Source organism: Paralichthys olivaceus, chromosome 11 (assembly GCF_024713975.1).
Source record: "Paralichthys olivaceus isolate ysfri-2021 chromosome 11, ASM2471397v2, whole genome shotgun sequence".
In the NCBI taxonomy this organism is placed as follows: domain Eukaryota; kingdom Metazoa; phylum Chordata; class Actinopteri; order Pleuronectiformes; family Paralichthyidae; genus Paralichthys; species Paralichthys olivaceus.
Genome location: NC_091103.1, coordinates 13,628,540 through 13,652,424, shown reverse-complemented (window position 1 = coordinate 13,652,424; position 23,885 = coordinate 13,628,540). Strand labels below are relative to the sequence as shown.

The 23,885-nt window shown below is 39.7% G+C and overlaps 1 long non-coding RNA gene across 1 annotated transcript in view; it reads right to left on the bottom strand.

Annotated features, from left to right (window-relative positions):
- Positions 1–23,885, bottom strand: part of LOC109630131 (uncharacterized) — a 98,442-nt gene that overhangs the window by 52,948 nt on the left and 21,609 nt on the right. The window lies entirely within an intron of this gene.

Below are 23,885 nucleotides of genomic sequence, written 5' to 3'. Positions count from 1 at the left end.
ATAATGTAGCTCAAAAAACACATTAGTTGTCTTCTTTGTTGATGTTTAAACAGACTTTTAAACCTTGTCTGGCTAAAAAAAAGGCAGTGCTGCTTTCTTTTGTTATTCTAACTCTAAAAATTGGATTTGTTTTTTTAAGCCTGAGGAGCAGCTTTAAGTGTTTATCTGTCAGCAGGTTGATCTACCACTTGGGTCCTGACTGAAATGTTTCTACAACTGCCGTGAATAATGAAGTGAAGTGAAACGACTCATCAGAGCCTGTTCATGTTGAGGCCATTTTACAAAGGGTGCAGCAAAACAAGTTCCAGAAAATGTCTGAGGCAACTGACTTGGACATTTGCGTTCTTACATCCCTTCTGGAAAATTTCAGGAAAATGTCCGGACCTCAGCGCATGTCTGAAAGCAGCATAGGTCATCTTCTCTTTATTTTCATTCATAGCCAGCATATGAAAACTTTTATTTCCCTCCATTAATACACTTTCCGTCCTGTGTCTTGTATTGTAAATTGTAAACAGACTAAATTCAAATAGTACTTTTATTGTCTTTGACCACTTTACACTTCAGCTCACAACTACCCAATCTCACACACACACACACACACACACACACTCAGACAGCACTTGTGCTACAAATACAGCACTTCATTAAACACACACCCACACACCAGGGGTGCATCAGGGACAATTTGGGTGTTTGTTTCTAGCCCAAGGATACTTTGACATGCAGACTGGAGGAGCTGGGAATAGCGCAACCGACCTTTCGATTAGTGATGAGCCACATCTGCCCACGTGTAAACTCAAGTTCTGGATTTTTAACCATGTAAATTGTACACATTACACTGAGCTGAGTGTGTTGCTGCATATTTTATTCCAAACCTTTCCTCTACCCATCTACCTCAAGGTTTATTCCAAAGGAACAAAATCTGTAAAACATCTGGTGCATCCTCTCCTCCTCTCTGAACTCTTTCATCTCCTGATTAGTGTTTCTTTTATTAGCGCACTTTAGCTTAGACCTCTCTATCAACTGCCCCTCCCTCTCTCTCTGTTTCCTCTTCTCTCTACTCAAACCTCTTGTTCTCTCTCCATCTCCCCCGTACCACTTCCAGCTTTTCTCCACTTGCCTTTCATCTGTTTTCTGTTAGCCTCCCCTCTCTTCTCCCCTTAGATCAGCACACACTCTCACTGGAGCTTCTCTCTCTCGACCTCCCGCTGAGCCTCTGCTCAACAATCTTGTCATTACACACTACAAACACCTTTTATCAGATGACACTTCAAAATAACACATTACCCCATGCTATGCGTTCACACATTAACATCATCCATCTACAACACATGCCACACGCACATAACACGCACACTGAGACACACGGTCAACTTTGTGTGATCATGCTTGGACCAACATGCGAACTAAGATATGCTGTTTTCAGACATGCACTGATCCTCTGTATTTCTCATAGAGGAGATGCATGTGTGAACACAAAAGTCTGAGTGAGAGGCTACTTTGTCTGCCTGACCTCCTGATATAAAGTACTTGGAAATATAGGATCCCCCTGCTGGATTCACCGTGAGCGAGTAGAGGGGTTGATGGTGCTTCTAACAGGGTTAAAATAAAAAAGGTAATACAAAAATGTACAAAAGAAAATAAATATCTCCTGGTGTCATAGATGTAGAAGACATGGAGGAAGATGTCTAGAGTGTTTGTGGCGATAAGAGCTGACAATGGTGTGTCTGTGTGTTGTAAATAAAATTACTTGATGTACGCACAGAGAAATACGTCACTTCCTGTTTCTGTCTGGTGCACCCGGCTGCTCCCCCTCTCACCTGAAGATTTGATGCTTTTATTGACGTGTCTGTGCAGAGAACCCCCCCGTGCTGCGTTGTGCATGTGTGTAAGGCAACCTGCAGGTAAACCCCTTATCTTATTCTCTGGACCTTATATACATATTGGATTGAAATAACAAGAAATTCCATTTTTTGCTCAAGGCCACTAGAGCAGGATGGATGTTTGCTGACAAACAGGATTGAGCATTGTACCTGAAGTTTAAAGGACGGTTTCCCAGTTAACTACATTTCCTCACCACGCTGTCCGTGTGTGTCCAAGCGTGTGTCAGTGTAGTGGAACATTGACTGACAGCAGAGAGACAGCAAAAGAGAGACATGTGGAACAAAGGTTGAGAGATGGAGCAACGCAAATCTACACATGCTGCAATTGAAGCAATTACTTGCATATGAGCTGAGCATATGCAATATACACAATATATACTGTGGATGTACTTGTTTATATAAAATCCTGTTAATGCATTCGATATACTTTCTAACACTGGAGACTTATTTGGAACTCTACCATTTGTTTTTTTTACCGGGGCCACTCACATGCCCTGTAGTAAGACATTTATTTTGGGCCACCAGCTGAGAAGCAATCTCTACAACGTGTCTGTATTTGGACTTTGTGTGCGTGTGTGTGTGTAAGTGTGTTTGTGTACTATTGCTCATTTCTTTCTGTTTGTTGATCTCATTCTCTCCGTCATCTTGGCTTTGTTGGCAGATTAACACTGGAATGGAATCAGGCAGGATTTAGTTTCCTTTTTAGGATATGACAAACAGGTTCCTCAGTCAATCTGTAATTTTGTTTCACTTACCTTACTTTACCCCACCTCTCTCTTTAGCTCTCTGACTCTTTTTTTTTATAGTTATCACACTTGTCTGTACTCCCGTTTTCCTCCTGTCACTCCACCTCCTTCTCCCATCAACAAACTCCCAGCATCTCTGTTTGCACTGCAGTGTTTCCTATCAATTACCAAGAATGAGGCGGCCCGCCATTGTCGACTTTGTCCCGCTGCAGTTTCACAATGATATATATATTTATATATGATCATGATAAAAGATTAACATTTTGTGTTGTTGTTGTGCTGTCACAAGAGGCCCATCAAAACACTCCTAAAGTTTTTACCAGCCATTGGACAGAATTTGGCATGTCAGTAGACACCGTTGAGGCTGTGCATGTGACCGTGACAAGCACACAGTTCTCAGCAAGCTGGCCCACCTGCTATCGCTGTGATCATTCGACATCTTCTCCAAACAATGTTCATGTGAGGAAAGTGCCTGCGAACAGGTTCACATTTGTTGAATTTACATTTTTTATGTTTTGTCCTGAAGCATCTCATGAGAAAGACACTGGCGTCAATGTTCAAGGTCACTTTGGTATATGGCCAAGAGGAAAGAACAACTAGGCCTATTGGCTGACTCACTTTACCACCTTCAATCTAATTCCAAGTTACAATCCCCTGATGGTGACAGCTGTCATTGAGGTTTCTTCCTTGTTTCTCTGACTCAGTCTCTGTCTTTCCCTCTCTCCACCCATCCATCTCTCTCTCTTTTTGTTTGTCACTGTGTGTGCACATGTGTGTAGAGCTACTGATGAGGTTAAGCACACAATTAATGGGTCTATCTAACAGTGTTCACACTGCACTCATCTCCACTTAACTAAACAGAGGAAAACACACCCACATACACATTCAGTCACACAGACTCTCCTGCACCTCATAGCCCAGGGTAACAATATGTAAATGATATGTAGATGACAGGAAGTCAATTAGGAGACCAGAGAGCAATGACTCTGCAGAACTCCATTAGTGAATCACAGATCAGCTCTCAGACTGTATAAGCTTTTCCCTCTCTCTCTTTCTAACCTCTGCTGTCTGTGTGTGTGTGTGGTGCCTGTGTGCATGTACATGCGCAGAAATCCATTAGTGGAGCACTAATCAGCTTGTCGACAGAGTTGTGCTTTGCAGCTAATAGGAAGACTCCTTGCTAGCTTTATTTCACAAAATTTCTCGAGGTTAGCATAACATCAGAGCACTAAATTGAAAATTTGCCGTCTTTTCACGCAAGAAAAAAATCAGTTTGGAAACATTGCAGTGTGGTACTGCAGTCTATCTTGTGATCTTGAGCTCTAACAATAAAAAAGCAATTTCCACAGTAAAACTATTACCAAAGTAATACCACACTGTGGTTTGCTACCAACAACCAGTGCAGTTACCATGTACATACAGTATTTCTACACATTTATTTTTCTAAAAAATTATGAATTCCATTTTAACCAATCCGCGGGCCATGAACAGTGTCACATAATGTGTAAAGATGTTAAACGCAGTAAAACACTTATAGTAGTTTTATTTTCTGCAAAAGAAGTCACACTGTACTACAGCAGTTTTAAAATAAGAAAGTAGAACAAGTTCATTAATGGGATTTTTCTAAAACCATGTTCATGATATAAACAGCCAGTTGTTCATTGTGTGCTATTTTTCAGAGAGGAAGATGTCATTCTTATATTCTCATATTTTTGATTGATATCAACCCTGAATCATTTTGAGAGTACAAGAAACAACCCATTGTAAATCATGGAATTCACATCTTACTGTCATTACTTTTACATAAAAGAATAGACTTAGTTAAATAACACACTAAAACAAAACACCATAAAAAACTAAATCATAACATAATTTATCATTTGGGCTAAAAGATAACAGCAACACAAGGTAACTTTTACTAAGCAACAGCGACCTCTGTCGTCACATGAGGTAATAAGTTCTGATAAGTTCTTAGCTATTATAGTGCGGATACCCAACTTGAGCACATCGGGACTCATCGGGTTCAAGTCGGATTCAGCCATGTTGGCAGGGCTACCTACACAATTTTCTTTACATGGCACCTGCCGGTAATCAAGGAAAACATTGGGCTCAAGTCGGATTACAAAAAACAGGCTGAGCTAATATATCTCCGGGGCTCTGGTGGGTTTGGACAGAAATTGCCGCATTTCAATGGTTAAATGGTTTTCATGTGCAGAAAACAAAACCTATTAATTGAATGACTGGAGCTCTGACTGCGTTTTCCCACTGAACAGAAACATGGTCAAAAGTGTATAGTCAACATGATCCACAGCTTTCTGAAACCTAACTGTTGTTGCTGTAACAGATACATACAATTCTGTTGGGAATGTTTTTTATGTTTTGAAAGTTGCACATCAGATATGAACACTGGCTTTAATAGCTCCTGAGTCTTTTTGATGGATCCACAGCTCGACATTACTCTTGAACCTTCTGAACCTGATTCACTCAGTTATGTTCTTCTCACAGGAGGTTGCACCTGCTCACCAACATTATTACAAGGACATGCATTCAGGGCATGGACTGGGAGTCCAGTGTACTATCAAAATTATTTGAAAGCTGAATTTAGTAATTCCATGTTTATTAGATTGTTTTTGTTTATATTAATCCCTATAGCATATAACCTTGTAAATATAGAGCGAATATGGTAATATTTTGGCAATACTGCAAGTAACAGGTATTTCATCACTCTCTGTATGGCCCCTGACTCCATTTGGGTGGCTAACCTCTGTCTCCAACACTGAAATGGCCTATTTTCTGAATCCGTCTGACCTCTTTCCTCTTTTTCTCAACCTGGTCTCTTTCTCTACAACAAATGTGCACTATCAATTTTTTGGGGTGCAAACAGCATAAATGTAGAATTTCCAGCCTCTTACTGTTGTTCTGCCCCTTTCAAACTTCTAACAACTTTTTTTTGGAAAACATCTGTAAAAATCCTTTTAAATCATGCATGTCTGTACCTTTTCCAGACACAGTCGGTGAAAGTGCTTTGAGGGATTGAAGCACACCTGCCTGCTCTCTCCTTTTTTTGCCCTTTCAGTTTTCCATCCAGTCCACTCTTCTGGTGTGTCGTAATCAAGTTAACTAAAGTGCTTCCTTCCTTCACACTCTTTCTATGTGTTATGCTCTATCACTTCCTCTTTCCCTCCTCCATCCTCTCTCTGTCCTGTTTCTGTCTCCAGTCATGTGGTTAACAACAAACCTGTCTTGGTCTCTGATCTATTCTTCCTCCATCTCTTTCTATCAACCATCTCCTTTATTTTCACTCTCCATCTTCTCTTTCCCCGTGTGTTGGGTCTCCACGACTCTGCCCTCTCTTCTCATTTCTCCCTGCGGTCTGTGACTGGTCATGCAGTGAACAATAAAGGCAAGTAGGTAGCTGCCGCAAACAAGGTTGATTCACATGGTACAGTGAGTCTCAGACCCAGCGCAGATACACACAGACACAACCAGCAGACACATGCTTTCCCCACCCCACCCATAGGCTGCTTGTAAACTAGCTAATATCCTAACACAAACCAAAACCGGGGGGGGGGGGCATCACAGATTCCCTCAAATCAGGCTCCTTTTACTACCATATAGCACAGCAACTAGAGCACAACCTTACAATAAGAAATACTTTATTCCCCCCTGTCATATGCTGAAGAGAAGACAAAGCTTCCATTGTTGATGCCTGGTTGTCATAAAAGGTGTTTAGTTTATCCAGTCTGGGCTACTGTAAAAAACATGGTGGCCTCCATAGAGAGGACCCTCTCCTGATGTAAATGTAAAGTCTTTAAATATAAAGGGCTCATTCTAAGATAAAGAAAACAACAATTTGTGCAATTTAGATGAAACACACTGGTGAAAACATTACTAGGATTATTCAATTAATGCCAATAGATCCCTTTCACCTAAATCTTACACACTGGACCCCTAAAGATTTCTTTTATAAACCATTAACAGGGCTTTGAAAGCCTTTTACACTCCTGGAAATGGGATATTATTATTATTTACCATTACATTACAATTGATAATCTTATGATCTATACAGACTGGATTTATTTTTATTGTACTGGATTTAGTTAGGATTTTTTTTTTTTCGTATTATTGTTAAGGTTGAGGAAATTTAACACACCCTAATGCACGCTGTGCAAGACATATCAGAAATAAGAAAGTACACAAACAACTAAAGCTATTGTTGGCCCTCTAATTCAGGTGGTATCAATGCAGGAATATTGCACTGTGGTGAGATATTGCACAGGGGTTTTACATCTGTGGTCAGTTGGTGTGGTTTTTAAGAAAAGCTGCGGTTTGTGTTTGTCATGTTGTGTCGTCTGTTGTTTTGATCATTTCTTTTCCTCAGATGTAATCATCGATTCATTAGCTTCATGATTCAGCAGGACCTCACAGGTTAGAGGTTTGTTGTCATAATTTTTCTCTGTTTCCAAAAGCACTGACATTTCTCACCCACCCATACAATTTGTTCACTGCACTCAGTCAGCGTAATATTATTTCCAATGAATGTCCAATACATGCATCAACTGGCAATTTCACCTGATTTGTTTCCTCTCTGTCTCACACACATTGAGGAAGTTTGTGACTATTACACTTAGACTACGACACAGACACACAAATACACATGAAAGAACCCTTTCCCTTGCCATAACACGCATTAGGGTAAACACAAACCTCAAGGAATGTATGTTAAAAGCTAAATGTTGCTCTTCAAACTGTGAAGTCGTGTGGGCTGCAGAACATGTTATAAGCATCAGAACAGTGTGACATCTAGATAATTGAAAGGAGTTGGGGAATCTGCCTCAGTCAAACACGCACGCACGCACACACACACACACACACACACGATCGAGCAAAGCAGCTTTGATTACTTTTCCATGCTCTCTTATTTTGTAAAGCTGGTTTACTGTATCAAAACAGATTTGACTTTGCTGCACATAAGAAATAAACAGTCATTTGATATGGTAAGAGGCTGTTATGTATCTCCAAAAATACACAGTGATCTGATGCTGGGGGATTTGGTTTGTTGCAGGGAGTTCTTAACACAATTACAAATACAGTGGAAAATTTTAAAAATTCATGATTTTCAAAATCAATTTCTGAAAATGTGATAATAAAAACAGCCGTCAGCTTTTTCTCTTTGTCCTTGTTTATGTTTGTTTATATAACATCACAGATGTGATGCTTCCATCGCCTCTTCCGTCACTTCAGTGCTGTCACTCAAACACTGTACTCAAGTGCTTTCTCTTGTGTTTCCCTCTGCTGTACGATGCTGTACTTTTTTGAATTGTGGTTGAAAAACGATTTGGGCTCAGACCATTCCTTCCTCTGGAAAGACATTAGAGAGCCTGAAGTTTAAGGATTGAACCCTGCAGATCTCTCTCTCCTGGGGGTCCCTTTCCACTTTTCCAATCAACAGTCACATTTTTGTCACTGTACCAGCTGTCACAGTAAAAATGGATGTGGTGTGAAATAAATGTAGCAGTGACAGATTTATTTAAATCAGCGAGTATAATAGTTTGACAACAGTTTGATTATTCACATTTCAAACAAGCATTTGCAAATTGGCACTCCCAGAACCAGAGTGGTACAAAATTGGAGTGTGTGAAGGGAGGGTATTTTTACAGTGATTTTACATAAGCTAAGAGCTCTTCATAGGCTATGCAATGACAAAACTCTCAGCTTATTCAAAAAATCCCTTTGGCATGGCCTCAAGTGGATTATTGCTTTTTGTATAATAAGGTTGAAAAATTATTATTCAAGAAAGTTACACATTCAATTCATTTTTAATGCTTTCAATCAATAAAAAATAGCTTAAATGTATTCCCATGCAGTGTTAGAGTGCCTGTCTTGTGAAACCACAACCTCCAAAGATTATTGATCAATGAATATTTTACCATCCTTGGCTGTTCCTGGTGTTAAAAGTGACTGAATTTTCCTGCCTTTTAGGGCAAAGAAACCCATCAAAACGTTTCAAGAAGCTAGGATCTGGTTTTAATCTTCCAACTCAAGCCTTTGCCCAAGGCATTTGAACAAATTTGAAAAACTCTGGTTGGATTCTGACTGGAGTCGAAGTGAAGGGCAAATGTCTTGAGACGTGAAGCCTTTCACTATCAAGGCCCAGATTTGTCTAACTAACTCAGCCATGCCTCGATGGTTCAAAGGGTCCTGTCAGTTTTCCAGTTGGCAATCATTTAGTATAACAAAGCCTTTACTCTCTCCTCCCCTCTGTGTCTTCCTTTCCATCAGTCCCTCTCCTCTGGCCTTTTCTGTAACTGTCCCCTTTACTTCTGATTCCCTTTCCTCATCACTACAATATTTCAGTCCCATTTCTTAGCATCAGTTTTCCTTCTTAATCTTGGACCTTCTTAGAGATTTGACTGAGAATTGACTTCTATCCTCAGAGGCAATCACCAGTACAACTCTGGCTCTGATCACCTGATATTATCATAGTATTTGGTGAACTGATCACAAATGGGTAGTTCACCCCTGGCATTAGAGTGAGTCTCTATAATCTTGAATGAACACTTGTGATCAGACCTTACTTAGAAAGAATAGGCACTAAGCGTAGTCTGCCAGAAAGTAAAAGAAGAAGAAATTTAAATAAATATATAGTGGGTCTATTCCTTGGCATGTTCCAGGAAAACCAGATGACCCAAGATATCTAACCACAGAGTATATATAAAAATGGATGTGGACTCCAGGTCCTGAACGTGAAGGCAACGTGAAACTGCCTGAAAACCACTGGTTTCAGAACTTTGTTTCTATGAGAAAAAATACCTAATTGTCATTTGATTTATAACATGAGTAAACATTTTCAGGTAAACAGCAGGTTTCTTAAACAGTTTATGGTCTCAATCTAGTTTCAAATCTTATTTGATACATTCTTTCAGTAAACGATGACCCCATTTAGAGTTAAATAGACCATAAAGTTAAAGAGACAGACTAGTGCATGTTCATGTGTGTGTGCGTGTGTGTGTATACATCCACGCTGATGTTAGGAAATAGCTGGACAAATGGATGGAAATGAATAATAAATGGAAGGCATGATTTTGGAAAATGTGGGAGGGGGAATACTGGAAGGGATGAAATATTTCTTGTGTCCACCTTTTCTGCATTTCAAAGTGCTAGCAGACAAGCATCTTAAAAGAGGAGGGGAGATGATGAAAAAGATTTAAGAGTGGTATACAGCGATTGATGAAAGTGGAGGTAGGTAAAGGGGACTAAGGGATGGGGTGATGTCCGAAATAATGGATGAGACGAGTGAAGAAAGAAAGCAGAGAGAATTGAAGATACAGAAAATGGAAAGCAGGAGAAATCTGACTTAGTGCAAATTAACTCAATTATTGATTGTAAAATGCACCGAGGCCTATGGCTTCATACTTTATATTTTTGTCAGAAAGTATATTTATTTTTCTACAGTGAAAACTGATTTTGTCTACATGCTGCATTATTTACATGTGCACAATAAAAGCAAAATAAACTTACTCAATTTAAAGGTTTATAGGAGTAAATTCCAACCTCAGATACTTGTACCAATGCCAGGGGGTTGTGGGAAGATTGAGGAGCAACAATTTTGATAAAATATATGATTAACTATTAGATGAAAAGATATTGAAAAACAGCAACAATGTTTGAGAACAAGTTAGTAAAAACAGTGGGCTAAAGGAAATGGACAATTGACTGCAAAGACTAAGATTAAATAAATTGAATAATGGAGACACATTATGCTCATATTCAGGTTCATAATTTTAATTTGAGGTTTTACTTGAAAAGGTTTACATACTCTAAAGTTCAGAAAACACATCATCTTAATCATATTGTCTATTGCTGCTGCTGCTGCTCTTTTCAGCCTCTGTCTGAAACACACCCTTCCAGACATTATTTGGGTATTTGGGTTTATCTAATGGGATCGCGGAAGTTCAAACCCTGTTTTAGGGGACTTCGTCTCGTGTTGAATCTAAAAATAACCCAGAGCTCTTAGTTTGGCTTAATTGCTTAGTAAAACCTCTTCAAGTCTGAAATTTAGAAGATTAGTCTCATCCTGGGACACATGGTCAATTAAACATGTTGGCACCTGCATTAACTGAGCAATAATTTGTTTCCAGACCCATAAATGAAATACAACTGTTTGCTGAAAACACTCAGCAAATTCAAGGCTGCCATTTTCAATTCAAATTTAACTTCACCACATGTGCCCCCTTTTCTGGCTATTCTTTTATTTAAACATTTCTCTGCGGACTACTGGGGCGCCATTTTTTCCGCTGTCTGATACTGAGCCCTAGATGTTATCTCCAAGTAACAGCAACAGCATTTTGATGCTTAAAAAGAATTATATTTAGCCTTGACATGAAGACAAAGATGTCCAGTGGGAGTGCAATAGTTTGGGTCACTTGGCTCTGGTGCTCAAATTTAGTTTTTTGCCGCTTTCAAAATATTACGCCAGACATTTCAGTGCTGACATCTAAAACTCCCTGCTAAACCAGTATCATATGATTGGCCTTGGGGAGCTGCTTGATACTATATCTCCAACAGGTCCACCCAGCTTTTTCAACCACTCTAACTTCACTTATGTGACATCACAGCGTAAATAATGCAGCGGCTCTTATAGTGCTCATGCTCTTGTCGCTTCTCACTTCAGTTTGCCAGGAGTGCTTAAAACACTGAATCTCTTTCAGACTCTGTTCTCTTAAATGGACAGTGAATCAGAGAGGCTTCATAAGATGTGTGTGTTTAATAATACTCCTCTTCTTTGGGTGAAGGCCTGTAGGTCAAAAAACAGCTCAGTGAAAACTTCTTTAAGATCCAAGGAGTCCTGTGGGTCTGCGAGGAAGCAGCTCTCACAATATTTGGCTTTTGGGAAATCAATGTGGAGGCTAACTCGACTCTTTCAACTACAAAAGTGTGAGGAGAGGCTTTGATGTATCCCACAACTTAAAATCAGTAAAATGTCCAATTGCACTGCTCAAATAACAGAAGTCACGGAACATCAGCCAGTCGTATCAGTCAGTCTCCAGCTCCTGGTGATATTGTCTGCAAGTGTCATAACTATCTGCCTATGTATGCCAGCTTATAACTGTGTAATGTTGCTCATGAATTGTAAGAAGCTGCTGCTGATGAGACTTTGCAAATGATTGTATCATTATTATTGCCAAATCTAGAAATAATTTAGAAAATCGCATGATGCATGTGCAAACTCCTGCTGCTATGGACACCTATATATGTCACCATGCAGAGATAAGCACATGTTGAAAATGGAAATATTGAAAATTATTTCTGTCTGATTAATCTCCATGTATGTATGTGCAAATCCCCACGATTACAAAGAACAGTCATCAGAAAATGTCTAATCCTTGGAGCGTTACCATGGATGCTTGCCAGTTTTCTTTCATGGGTTGTCAGGTCGTGATAATTCCTGATAAATGTACTTGGAACATGCTTTCGGCTCTACATTGGAGGTTCTTATAACATTTAAAACCACAACCCACGTGTACCTTTTATTTTCCCTCTCCACAGAAACTCAGGATAAAAAGGTAATAAATATTATAACCGCATTGCTACTCATGTCATGTGTAAAAGCACCACAGGTAGGAAACCATGGACTGAAATATATTCATTTAAAGTGACTCTGCTTGAAGCAACCTTTGTGCCGTAGCCAATGTATTGTATGTCAGTCTTAGCTGTTCCTACAACCGTAGCATTCATGTCCAAAGGGCTTGTGTAGCTACGACACACCAACACTTCAACAACCGGCCACGACCCACAGTGGTTGACTATTTGCCTCACACAGGGTAACGAAATTTTCATTCAGACTCTCATGACTTTCAGACACTTTCACTTTTACAGAAGACTGCCATTAGAACTCACAAGACAGAAAATCAGAGAGAGGCTAATCTTTGATAAAATGTAGTTCACCTCCTTGGAAATCAGAAAAACAACCACAGCAGCAACACTTTCATATCCTTTGGGGCTTTTCACTGTGTCTGTTCCTCAAACACAGACCCAGTGATGATATGATGACAAGATCTCCAGCTTCTACTTTCCAGATGGTTTTCTTTTCTCTTTTTTGACAAACAAAGTCAGAATATGAGGTTGATGAAGATGAAAGAAATTAAATGTTGTGAAACACTTTTTAATCTTATTTGCTGAAATCCTCTTCATGTCCTGATGGCCATCAATGAATCTTGTGAAAAAATAAATAAAAAGCTGGTGTCTGTGGCCCCCGCAAGACTGTAATAAACACAACAATGCCGTACCCCTCTGTCACTTACCAACCTGGTGTGCACCTTGCCTGTGCTCTCCCTGTGCATTATCGCACTTTTCAGCTAGAGAGACGAACACTGCTGAAGCAGAGATGACATCCAGAAGTTAGCGGGGGAGTCAAGTGTAGTAGTTTTGCAATAGACAACAACTTCCACTGCAAACAAAGAAAAAAATTATTTCTGTTTGGTCTGTTATGGGGACGTTGCTTTGACGAGAGGGATGATGGGAAGGGGGGTGAGATGTATCGGTTTTTCAAAGCTGCTCTTGCTCATCTTTTCCATGATTACCAAACCTAGGTTTAAGCAAAATATCCTATCTAGAGATTGTGATATTACAAGTTCCTTAGGCAAGATATGGACGTTGCACCAGAGTGATCCATGAGCCTACTTCGCGAAACCTGATTTCTTAACTGTTGTACATTAATTACCTACAACAAGGTTTTTACAAGTGAAATGGGAGGAATCACACCTGCCACTAGCATATGGAATTTATATCCCAAATAATTAGGTCCAAATGAAATGGAATCTAAACTAGGATGGCACTCAGTAGAGCAGACACCTCTGCCAAGGCCCAATACTCTCCTTATATTCAATCAAGCTGCACTAAACTACGCACATCAGTCCCTGGAGTATGCCAGATGTATTTGAAATCCACTCGTTATTCCCTTGCAAATTGCTGAAAATGTCAAAAAAAAACACCCCATCTCCCAATAATAAAGAAAGAAAAATGTCATGGATTCTATTTTGGCCCATACTCCACCTTTCCACCAACTTTCAATAAAAAAAAAATCTTTTTTATTTGTGTTATCCTGCTTAAAGACAAACAGCAATGAAAACATTGCTCCTTGGCTGATGTGATAGGAAAGCAGAAATTGCTATTTGAACATTAAGCAAAGCAACTTAATGCAAAAAGGTTCTCTTAAAATGTCATGAGGACCAATAAAATGACACTACACAGTTCTTTCATTAAAAGATGTGTCAGACGGGAAGACATTGCCTGCTGAATGCAAACATGAGGTGTGGAGCAATCACAGCTTCCAATTCTTAAGTCTCCTCCTTACCTACGTCTTGTGTGCATGAAGTCTGTGTGCCTGCAGCTTCTTAGCTCTGCCTCATGTTCCACACAGTTCAGATTGAACATCATTCTGTGCAAAGATGATTTATAGCATAATGCAGCTGTTTTCTGTTTTTTCTTGATTGTAGATCTGGGATGGTAGAAGTCCCATTATATAAACCTTTGTGCATAGTAACTACAGTATTCACAGTGTACATATCGATGATTGAGTTGCTATACTCCAGCAGGTCAACACCACAGTGAGGGAGGAGAGGACCACCACTGAGCATTTAATAATGCATGAAATGGTGTTAAAGAGATTATGAGTAATGTAGTGTTGCCAGCAGTACATGCTCCTGGTAGCATTATTAACTATAGGCCGGGAGGCTGCAGGACAGTGGGGACAGCCAGAGATTCTGCAGAGGATTATATAATGGCACCTAAGGATATGACTAATGCAGAGATATGACAAAAGAAACATGATTAATGCATGTACCAACAGGCAACAAGCTACTGGCTGGGATATGAACCCTATGAACCAGTATTTAACCACCTTTATTTTTGTTTAGCTAAAACTACTTTGAAAGGCCACTGGTTAGGTTAGGTGACTTTATTTGTACCTGTAGGTACATCTGTGTTGCATTAAAGAAAGAGGAATCTCTACATCGCTACACTGTCAACAGCTCAACCCTTGCACTGTAATAGCAGATGAGTGACAACATAAGAAGTCAACTTCAGAGGAAAGAATTATTTTAACATTTAAGGAGGAAAATTATACATAAATCCGTAGGATATCTTTCAGCTGCAGTGCTAACAGGGATTTAGAGATTATGAGAAAAATACAACTGCAGAAACAATGTACTGCTGGCTGCTTTGTGTAGCTGTGGGACTGAAAAGCTTTGGTCTAATTTTCTCTGCAGCTATGATCCCCATGTGTTCACTCACAAAAATTAAGATCAAAGAAAGAAATGCCTTGTTAAATTAACGTCTACCTTATTTGATATATCCTCTTTGTTCTCCCTCTTCTTGGACAATTGTGTCACATAAAGCACCACATGTGAAATCAATAAAAATCATGTGCTACCACAGCTTCTCTACTTCCATCATCTTTACCTGCCTTGACAGAGCTTTGGATTTAATAGCTGTAGTAATAGATGTTGCAGAATTAAATGCCACAGTTGATAATGAAAACAGGTTCATTTAAATTCATCTGTGGCAAAACATAAATTTTTTGCCGGCATCATTTTTCAGATGTTACACGTATTTTCAAAGAGGCCATAGCATGACATTAATATCAAAACGACTAATTTATTTGCATATTGTTAGGTTAAGATAATGCAAGCAAACAAACAGTTTTGATTTCTTAGACTTCAAATGAGTTTTAAACATCAAAAAATCAACTGGGAAAACTGAGCAATAATAAAGAACCTCAGACATTTGGAGCCCTAAAGAAAGAATCCATTCAATTTGTTTTTTTAAAAGCTTTTATTCTGAAATATTTATTTATACAGCTACTGCCAGTATGTCCCGGACGACAGTTCACCTGTTCTGCTTGTAATGCACCTACTGGAATGTCAGCAAGACTGAACCATGCAGTGAACAGGGGGGAATATAAAGGCTATCCTGATAATTTTGCCAAATATGTAGAAGCAAACCACAAGTGTATTTTCATTGAATTTCAACTTGTTAATAGACACAAATAAGATTTCAATTACATCAACTCACCAATAATAACAATAATAGTGTTCTCTGAGGGCCCCTGTCTGTGGTGGGCACTTGGAATCATCCTAATCCCCCTGACCTCAGATCCTCTGACAGTCGCAAACAGATAGTCAAGTTCACACACAGACTCATACCGCAGCCAATGAGCCGCACAGCATCAGAATAAAGTGGATCAATGCAGAACACAGTAGCCTGTGGAGCAGCTGGTATTAAATCACCCAATCACACTGCAGAACACAGACCAGCAGGCCCATTCGTCATCCAATTATGGGCCAGCATGCTAACCAGTGACTAATGACTCAAGGTCTGTCCGGACAGATGTGCCTGCTGGTACATGTGCTTACAAGTACATCATGTACCTTATATATCACATTTCATTTTTCATTTAGCTGATGCTTTTATCCAGAGCAACTTACAATAAGGGCGTTCAACCATGAGGGTACAAACCCAGAACGACAAGAATCATGAAAGTATAATTTGCTTAACAAAGCCATATATATAATATATATATATAATATAATATATATATACATATTATATATATGTCTCTGTACAAATACACAATTCCATATATGATGCTTTCTACACACAAGTGTGAGTACCCTTTTTTGTATCCCACCTCAATCCTGTCCTAACCATGTCAGTACTACACGCACACACATGCATGGTTGCAGAATGTGTCTCCTCTCTCACCACATGACACACGATAGATCAACCAGCTCTGTGAGTCTCTACACACGTTCCCTCCTAACACAGAGCATACACACACCCTAGTTACACTCCTCCCTGGCGGTGCAGTCGATAATAGAGGAACAGAGCAGAGTCGCTGCTTTCCACCTGCAGCACAGTCCTATTTCGTTACTGCCCACATAGACGCAGTGTGAATAAAGATGGCACGGACGACGAGACAAGATATAAGGAGCCACTTACAGAGAGAGAGAGAACAAAATGTGAGAAGGAAAGTGGAGTTAGTGCGAGATGAAAAGAATGACAAGACAGAAAGAGGGACAAAGTGGACGATAGACAACAGGAAAAAGTGATAGACTGACAGAAAAGGAGTGTGAGTGTAATGGGTGCGATGTGAGGTGAAGAAGAGATTAAAAATTTCACCCATCATTAGTGGAGTCGTGCCAGTTTCTCAAGCTCCCCTAAGGCCTTGATATGGAGATTAAGGGTCACTTATTTCAACTCCACCTGGCTGCTGTTTCAATCAGTCAGCACTACGCTGACTTTCACCTTATCTGGAATCGCTACTGGGAACTTAAAATCACAAGGTCCACTAAGCACTTTACAACTGTGTAACCTTCCAGTTGCATTGCCTGGAAACATCAGTTGAACTTCACACCTCCATACAAAACGATGCATACTCATTTTGCTAAATATCACCTCCCTAAGATACAGTAGCCAAAAGAAAGTGTTCCAAGGCCAGTGATGGTCTGTACTTGTGTCTTTAACCATTTTCTTGTGGACAGGACCAGAGGGTTGAATTTGAGGTGCCTTTGAACAAGGCTCTTTACTGGCAGCTGCTCCTGTAGAGCTGCTCAGCAGCAAACCTCTCGGCCACTGGTTGTACCGGAGGTCTTCCAGGTGTGAATATGTTACTGCGGGTGAAGAGCAGGACACTGGTGGATTTAATGTTTAACACAATAACTGGAATGTGCCACACATATCTACAATACAGCTTATTTTACCTTCATACTGCTGACATACAATTTGACATAACAATGACTGTGCTGTGATATTTTGTGTGATGAATTACAGTGTAGTTGCTGTGCCAGGCAATGCAAGGGCTGTTAATGCTCTCCTTGATATAATGAGTAACTATAGGGACGTGCGTGATTAGCTGGCCAACCGTTACTTCCTTTGTTCGTCAGCACAAGAAATACTAGTCAGTTAAATTAATCAGTCTATTAATATTTTATTAGGGTGGCCAGTGGTTCAGTGGTTACCACTGTTGTCTCACAGCTGAGGTCTTTCTGTGAGGAATGTACATGTTCCCCCCCTCAGCATGAGTTTGCTCCAGGTAGTCCATCTTCCTCCCATAAACACATGCAGGTTAGGGTAAGTTTTAACTGGAGACACTAAATTGTGTGAATGTGAGTGTTAATTGTTGTTTGCCTTGTCCTGTGATATACTGCCTATTTGTCCAGGGTGTAACCCACCTCTCCTCTCCAGCCACCCTGGGACCCTCAAAGGATAAGCAGGGTAGAAAATAGATGGGTGGATAATTTCTTAATATAAAACGACAGTTAACGGTTGCATCTACCACAATTTAGGGCTGCAGCTCCCCACTCCAGACATGTAAACAAGTGTAAAATGGGACAGATTGCATTGAGTAAAACCAGCACTGTCTGGAAGTACTTTGATCTAGAAAATGAAAATAAAGTTGTATGTCTGATGTGTCAGAATAAACGTATAAAGACTTGACTAGAGCAACATGTAACCACATTGAGCACATGTATGTCAATGTTAACGTGAAAGAAAAGGTGGTACTGGTACAGACACTGCTAACATTAGCCAAACCAATATGACATTGGCATTAATCATGTAGACAGTGGCGGCTCGCCACAGCAGAATGTCTAATTTGTCCTGCCGCTGTGTCGTAATGAACTGAGTATATGTTTCGAATTTACATTTCATACATCATAACATTACAGATGTCTAACATTGTATTTTGCACATAATCACACACACAATTCACTTGCATAGTACCAACACATACACACTCACCAAGGAAGAATGAGAATCAACATGAGATTAATTGCTGCCTAAATCTTGTGATTAGAGGGAATGGAATGGCGAGAGGCTGATCAGCTGATTTGGTTGATTAGGCCTGACACCGCCAACTTAAATTCACTGCAGAGTCAGACAGAGGACATGGCAGTCTTACTAAGTGTAGGACTGTTTCCTTTCATTTGCAGAACAGTCTCTCCCTCCCTGACTCAGCAGTGCCCTGTAAAGTGTGTGTTTATGTGTGTTTTGCTTTATCATGACTACAAATGCTTCTAGAATTAATAATCAAGAGCGCTTTCTTTGACTTTCTTTTGGAAATACATTTATCAAAATCTGCCACTTTTTTCACATACAGAACCAAGTATGTCATGTTCTATATTTCATACATGAACATGATAACCAAAATGTGTTTTGAATCTGATTCTTTCAAAACAATCAGAGGTTCAAGTCAAAAGCTGTCAAATATTTCCTTCCCAGGGTGCCCTAGCGTTCGTCAAAATATCACTGATGTGTCCAGGTTTCCTCATCCCCAACTGAATTCAACAGCGGTATGACAGGTCAAACTATAAGGCCCAATTCTCAGAGAGGTGGTAAACCCTCTTCCTCCCCTGATGAGTTTCTTGGCTCTGAGTGCTGCTGCTGCTGCTGCTGAGGAGATGATATGGCTGACAATTTGATGAAGAATTGCCAGAAGCAAGGTTGCCCATATGTGGTGTAGTAGACAAGAGAGGATGTAGTGCTGAAAATGTGAGCTCTGGCTGACTGCTGCTGCTTCTCCCCACAGCGCTGGAGCTGAAGGGCAGTCTTGTTCATCGCGAGGGTGCTAATTTAATAGCAGCACAGATCAGGTGGAGTGACTGTTCCCCAGAAAAGGTGGCAGCTTCATTGGACCCTAGTGATTTTCACTTTTTTTACCTCCATAAAGTCATGGCCTGCTATGACATCAAAATAGATGGGAGTCCAAAAAAGTGGACTCAGCCAACTCAAACAAAAAAAATTTTCATTCTGCCTTATTCTGATATGGTGCCAAGTGAATTGATTATATACCTGTAGTGTTGAAAAAAGCCTTGTCATTTGGTACCAAATTTTGACAGCTAATTGTAAATCTCATCATTAGTGATCCAATTAGCAAACAGCATATTCATACCAACATTTCTGGAGGGTTACACAAATATTGCTATAGGTTTATAGAAATTATATTATATATGATGTTGTTTCCCCACATTCACCCTCTTCCCAAATTACTGAGGCCAGCACCATCAAAGTCTCGGGACATGAACATTTTGCCAACTTGTTTGTACATGGTTGTAGACTAAATCATTTTCTTTATTTATTGATATTGTGTTAACAGAGAGCTTCAAGTTAAGTTACGGCTGGAGTGGTAAAATACCAATAAAAAAATGATACGTTAAACCCAATTGTGGTGAATAGCTTTTTTTATGATGTGAAAATGCCAATAAGCTGATTTATAAAATAAAAGGTTAAGACTAAAAAAAGATGAAAAAGGTTACAGAATCAAACCTCTTTAGAAAGTATAACCAGACACGTGTTAAAGTGTGAGATGCCCAGAACACATAGAACACATGAACCCAATGAGGTGGAATTGCAAAAAATTCAAAAAGTATAGTTAAACGCTGTTGTATTATAAAATATGCCTTCATATGAGAAACCTTTTTGCTGGCAAAACCTGTACTTTTAAGTTGTGTTAAACTACATTATAATATGTTATAAATCACATAATACATGTTTGTTGCTTGTCCTGCTTATAGATGCTGAAGAGGACGATTTAAAGTAATGTGCTACCTAAACAGGAAATTATCCTTTCAGTGTGATAAGGTAGAGCAGTTAATACTGGTGTAGTGTTTGGAGTGCTGGAGCTGCTCTAGAGAAAATGCATGATAAAAAGAAAAGCAGCATTAATGGTTTAGAGGAGAGTGTTTGATTTAAGGGATTCACTGTGCTGGCATCAGAGAGGAATGAAGAGGTTGTATTATTAAAGAGGAAAACAATTCAGTCAAACACATAGCTCAATAACACAAAATGATCCGTCGAATTTCACACTAAAATGTAAGCCTATAGGATATTTAAGCGTACTAACGATAGAGAAAAATGAAATTTGTGACGTATACAGCTTGTCCTCAAAAAACAAGAATGTGGAAACATCCACGTCTACTCCATCAAGTGTATATAAGAGACCTAAACTCAGACGACACTAATGGTTGACAATATTACTGTTTTACGGTTTTCTATATAATGTTATTTTCCACTTCTGTGGGATTGTGATGTAATAAATGTGAATTAAGCAAATGTTGCAGCTGCAGAATGTTTTCTTGCCAGTGGTGAAATGATCTGACCAAACAACAAGAATAACTATAGATATACACATGTCCCTTGAACCCTTTACTGCTCTTTTATTGACAGTAGAAATAGTGTCAGTGGTTAGGTTGGTGGTTGGGTTTTTCAGCGAGCTTGAAGGCAGAATGTAAACAATAAGCGTAGGTAAACACACACCGTTTTAATTTAAAACTTCAGCAGCCCACACCCTTGCAGTAAAATTAGATTTTTAGTTGCAGTGACAGCGCAAACACAAAAACAAGATAGAGCAATGTCCCTGTTTGTGCAGAGCTAAAACAAATGCTTCCGACACTGTAATGGTCTCACGGGTGCCCCGATCACGCACCACTGTGCTCCACTGATTGATTTTCAGCAGTAAAAAAATTCTATAGCCCAGTGGTTGTAATAAAATCAAATTTTGAGCCACAATGAAATGCCCCCGCTGCAGAGCCATAACTCTGTTCATGTGCAGCTGACTCCAGAACAGAATCTGAATTTCATTCAAGGGCAAACAGATATTTAATACAAAGTACATTCAGGGAAGACTTTTCAGCAAATGCAGCTGTAGAGACACTGTTACAATTTAATTTAATTAACTCTGAGGGAATTTATCAGCAGTAGTATTGCAACATTGCTTGAAGGAGTGTTCAAAGTTCCATAGATAAACAGCAGCCCAGTTTTCTTAATCCATATACAAATTCTTTAAAGTCTCGAGTGAATATAGCAGACGGTCTGCTCAGGAGGAGGCCATTGGGCAAATAATTTGTAGTTTCAACATTTCACTTAAAATATGTAATTAACTGGGCTGTTTTTTACTCCTGCAATAAAATCAATTTGTATATCACTTCCGCTGTGTCCCTGTATTTTCCTTTCAGCTGCAGTGCTTGTGACTGAACTGACTACGCAGAGCAAAGAGCACTGGGACACTGGCAATACAGGTCCATAGATTACTGGCACCCTGCTTTAATGAAGTGGCTGTTGGCGAGATTTGCAGTAGATAGTAAGCGGCAATAACAACTCTGCTGAAGTGCAGTCTCATCATTTTAAACATGTAAACAAGTCAGTGTCTATAAAGCTGGTGCTGTTACTGCAGAAGCAGCATGAGCTTAATGTCACAACAGAAAAGACACATGTGCCATATATCTAAGATGCACAGACACTGCTTGGCATTAACGACAACATAGGCTTCATTTTCACTGTGGTGTTAAGGAGGAAGTTAATGTGCCAGTGAACAATTTGTACGTTCAAAAATATATATAAAACACATTCTATATCCTGTGATTGCAATGAAACAGGAGAGAAGTTGTGAGGCAGTGGGAAGAGATTCATAAAGAAAAAAAAAAAACCACAATCAGCTACAGAAAGTAGTCTACCAGGGCCGTGACAAGCATCCAGTGTATGATGAATGTGGTGTGTGTGTGTGTGTGTGTGTGTGTGTGTGTGTGTGTGTGTGTGTGTGTGTGTGTGAGAGAAACAGAAGTTTGGCGACCTTCAACAGTCAATACCTCGAAAAATCCTCGGCCACTATTGGTGAGATCTAACAGTAAACACTGTGGTTACCTCCATGACCAACTCTATTTGCATGGAAGCAGCAGTGGCTAAAAAAAAAAAAAACATTCCCTGGATAGGGCACACCCGCATGCTGCCCGACCACCAACTACTATGGGAAACTGATAGCAAAGATAGATCGGTTATGCAGGTCCCCTGTGCCAGGGCTTTCGAACATATACATCGCACTGCTCAACAGAGGGGGACCGAAAGGCTGGTCTACGATATCAGCAGGCAGCCGGCACTACCCCAAAGTCTAGGCTCATCTGCCACCCTTGAATGTAGCTCATGCATCAGCCTCCAAATGATCATGACTGGACATGATGGACAACCAAGAGCAAGTGTGTGCGTGTGCATAAGGGCAGGTCAGCTCTACAGCCAAATTAAACAATGCTACAAAACAACACTAAGTTGTATGTCAACGAGATTGCATGATCCAAAACTTGTGGTTTTCAGCAAGTTGCATGTTCATTGATTTTCTGCAGCAAGAGGGATTTTGAAAAGCAGACTAATGAAGTGCTATCAGGACAGTGGACACAGAGCCAGAGACACAACAGTAAAACTCTATGCTAAGTGACTATGAACTTAGCTGAGAGGCACTAACTGTACAACATCCCTGGCTCAATAGTTCAGCCACAGAGAGGACATTTTCTATTTTGACTTCACAAAGAAGCAGATACCAGATTTAACTGTGTGTTGCCATGAGCTACTCTGAAGATATTGAGTGCTGTATGTGACAGAATTCTGCAACCAAACCAAAAATAGTCAATTTTTAAACCTCGGGTGATCCCATTAAATTGATCCACTGTGAATAAGGGATTCAAACAGCCAGCGCAAGCTACAGCAAACCACTAGAAACTTTTCAGTTAAGATTTGATGAGCAGGATACAAAGGTTGTGATGTCTCTTTTTTGTTAACTAAGGAATGTCTCTAAAAACTGAGCAGTTTCTGTCCCAAAGCAATGTGAACAGAGGTTTCTGCATTCCCTCTAAGTCCTCTCTCTGTAACTCTCTGCTTCAGACATACACTCTGCTCCAACTTCTGATGCAACTTGCACCATGACAGCAGCTGGAATTGTAAAAGAAATGACTGCATTGGTTACAAATTAATTAATTAATTAATTAATTTTGGATTTGTACTAATCATTCTACGATGCTGATCAGGAATGAAGCACTATGATCTATGATGAGTCCGTCACAACAATATTCCTACTGAGTTCTTTCACATTGAACCTGTTTATGTTAGTTAATACAAACACTGGTTTGAAAGCTGTCAATCATGCTCTGATGCAGACTAAATAACTGGACCAGATTTGTGATGGTCCACTGGCTGACTGATGCAGTTAGATTTCTAACAGTGCTCCGGAGGGTCAGTCCAACTATGACAAATGAGTCCATGTCAATGTCTTTGACTGAGAGTGACAGCAGGAAAAGAGAGGCTGAGCTGTGTACTCTAACAACAAGTGTAAACATATTTTCTTCATTATGAAACTATAGTAGGAAAAATTAGACTGCAGGAAACACTGGGGTAATCATTCTCTTTTTGGTTTGCCTAGTGTGGCTAATGTTAG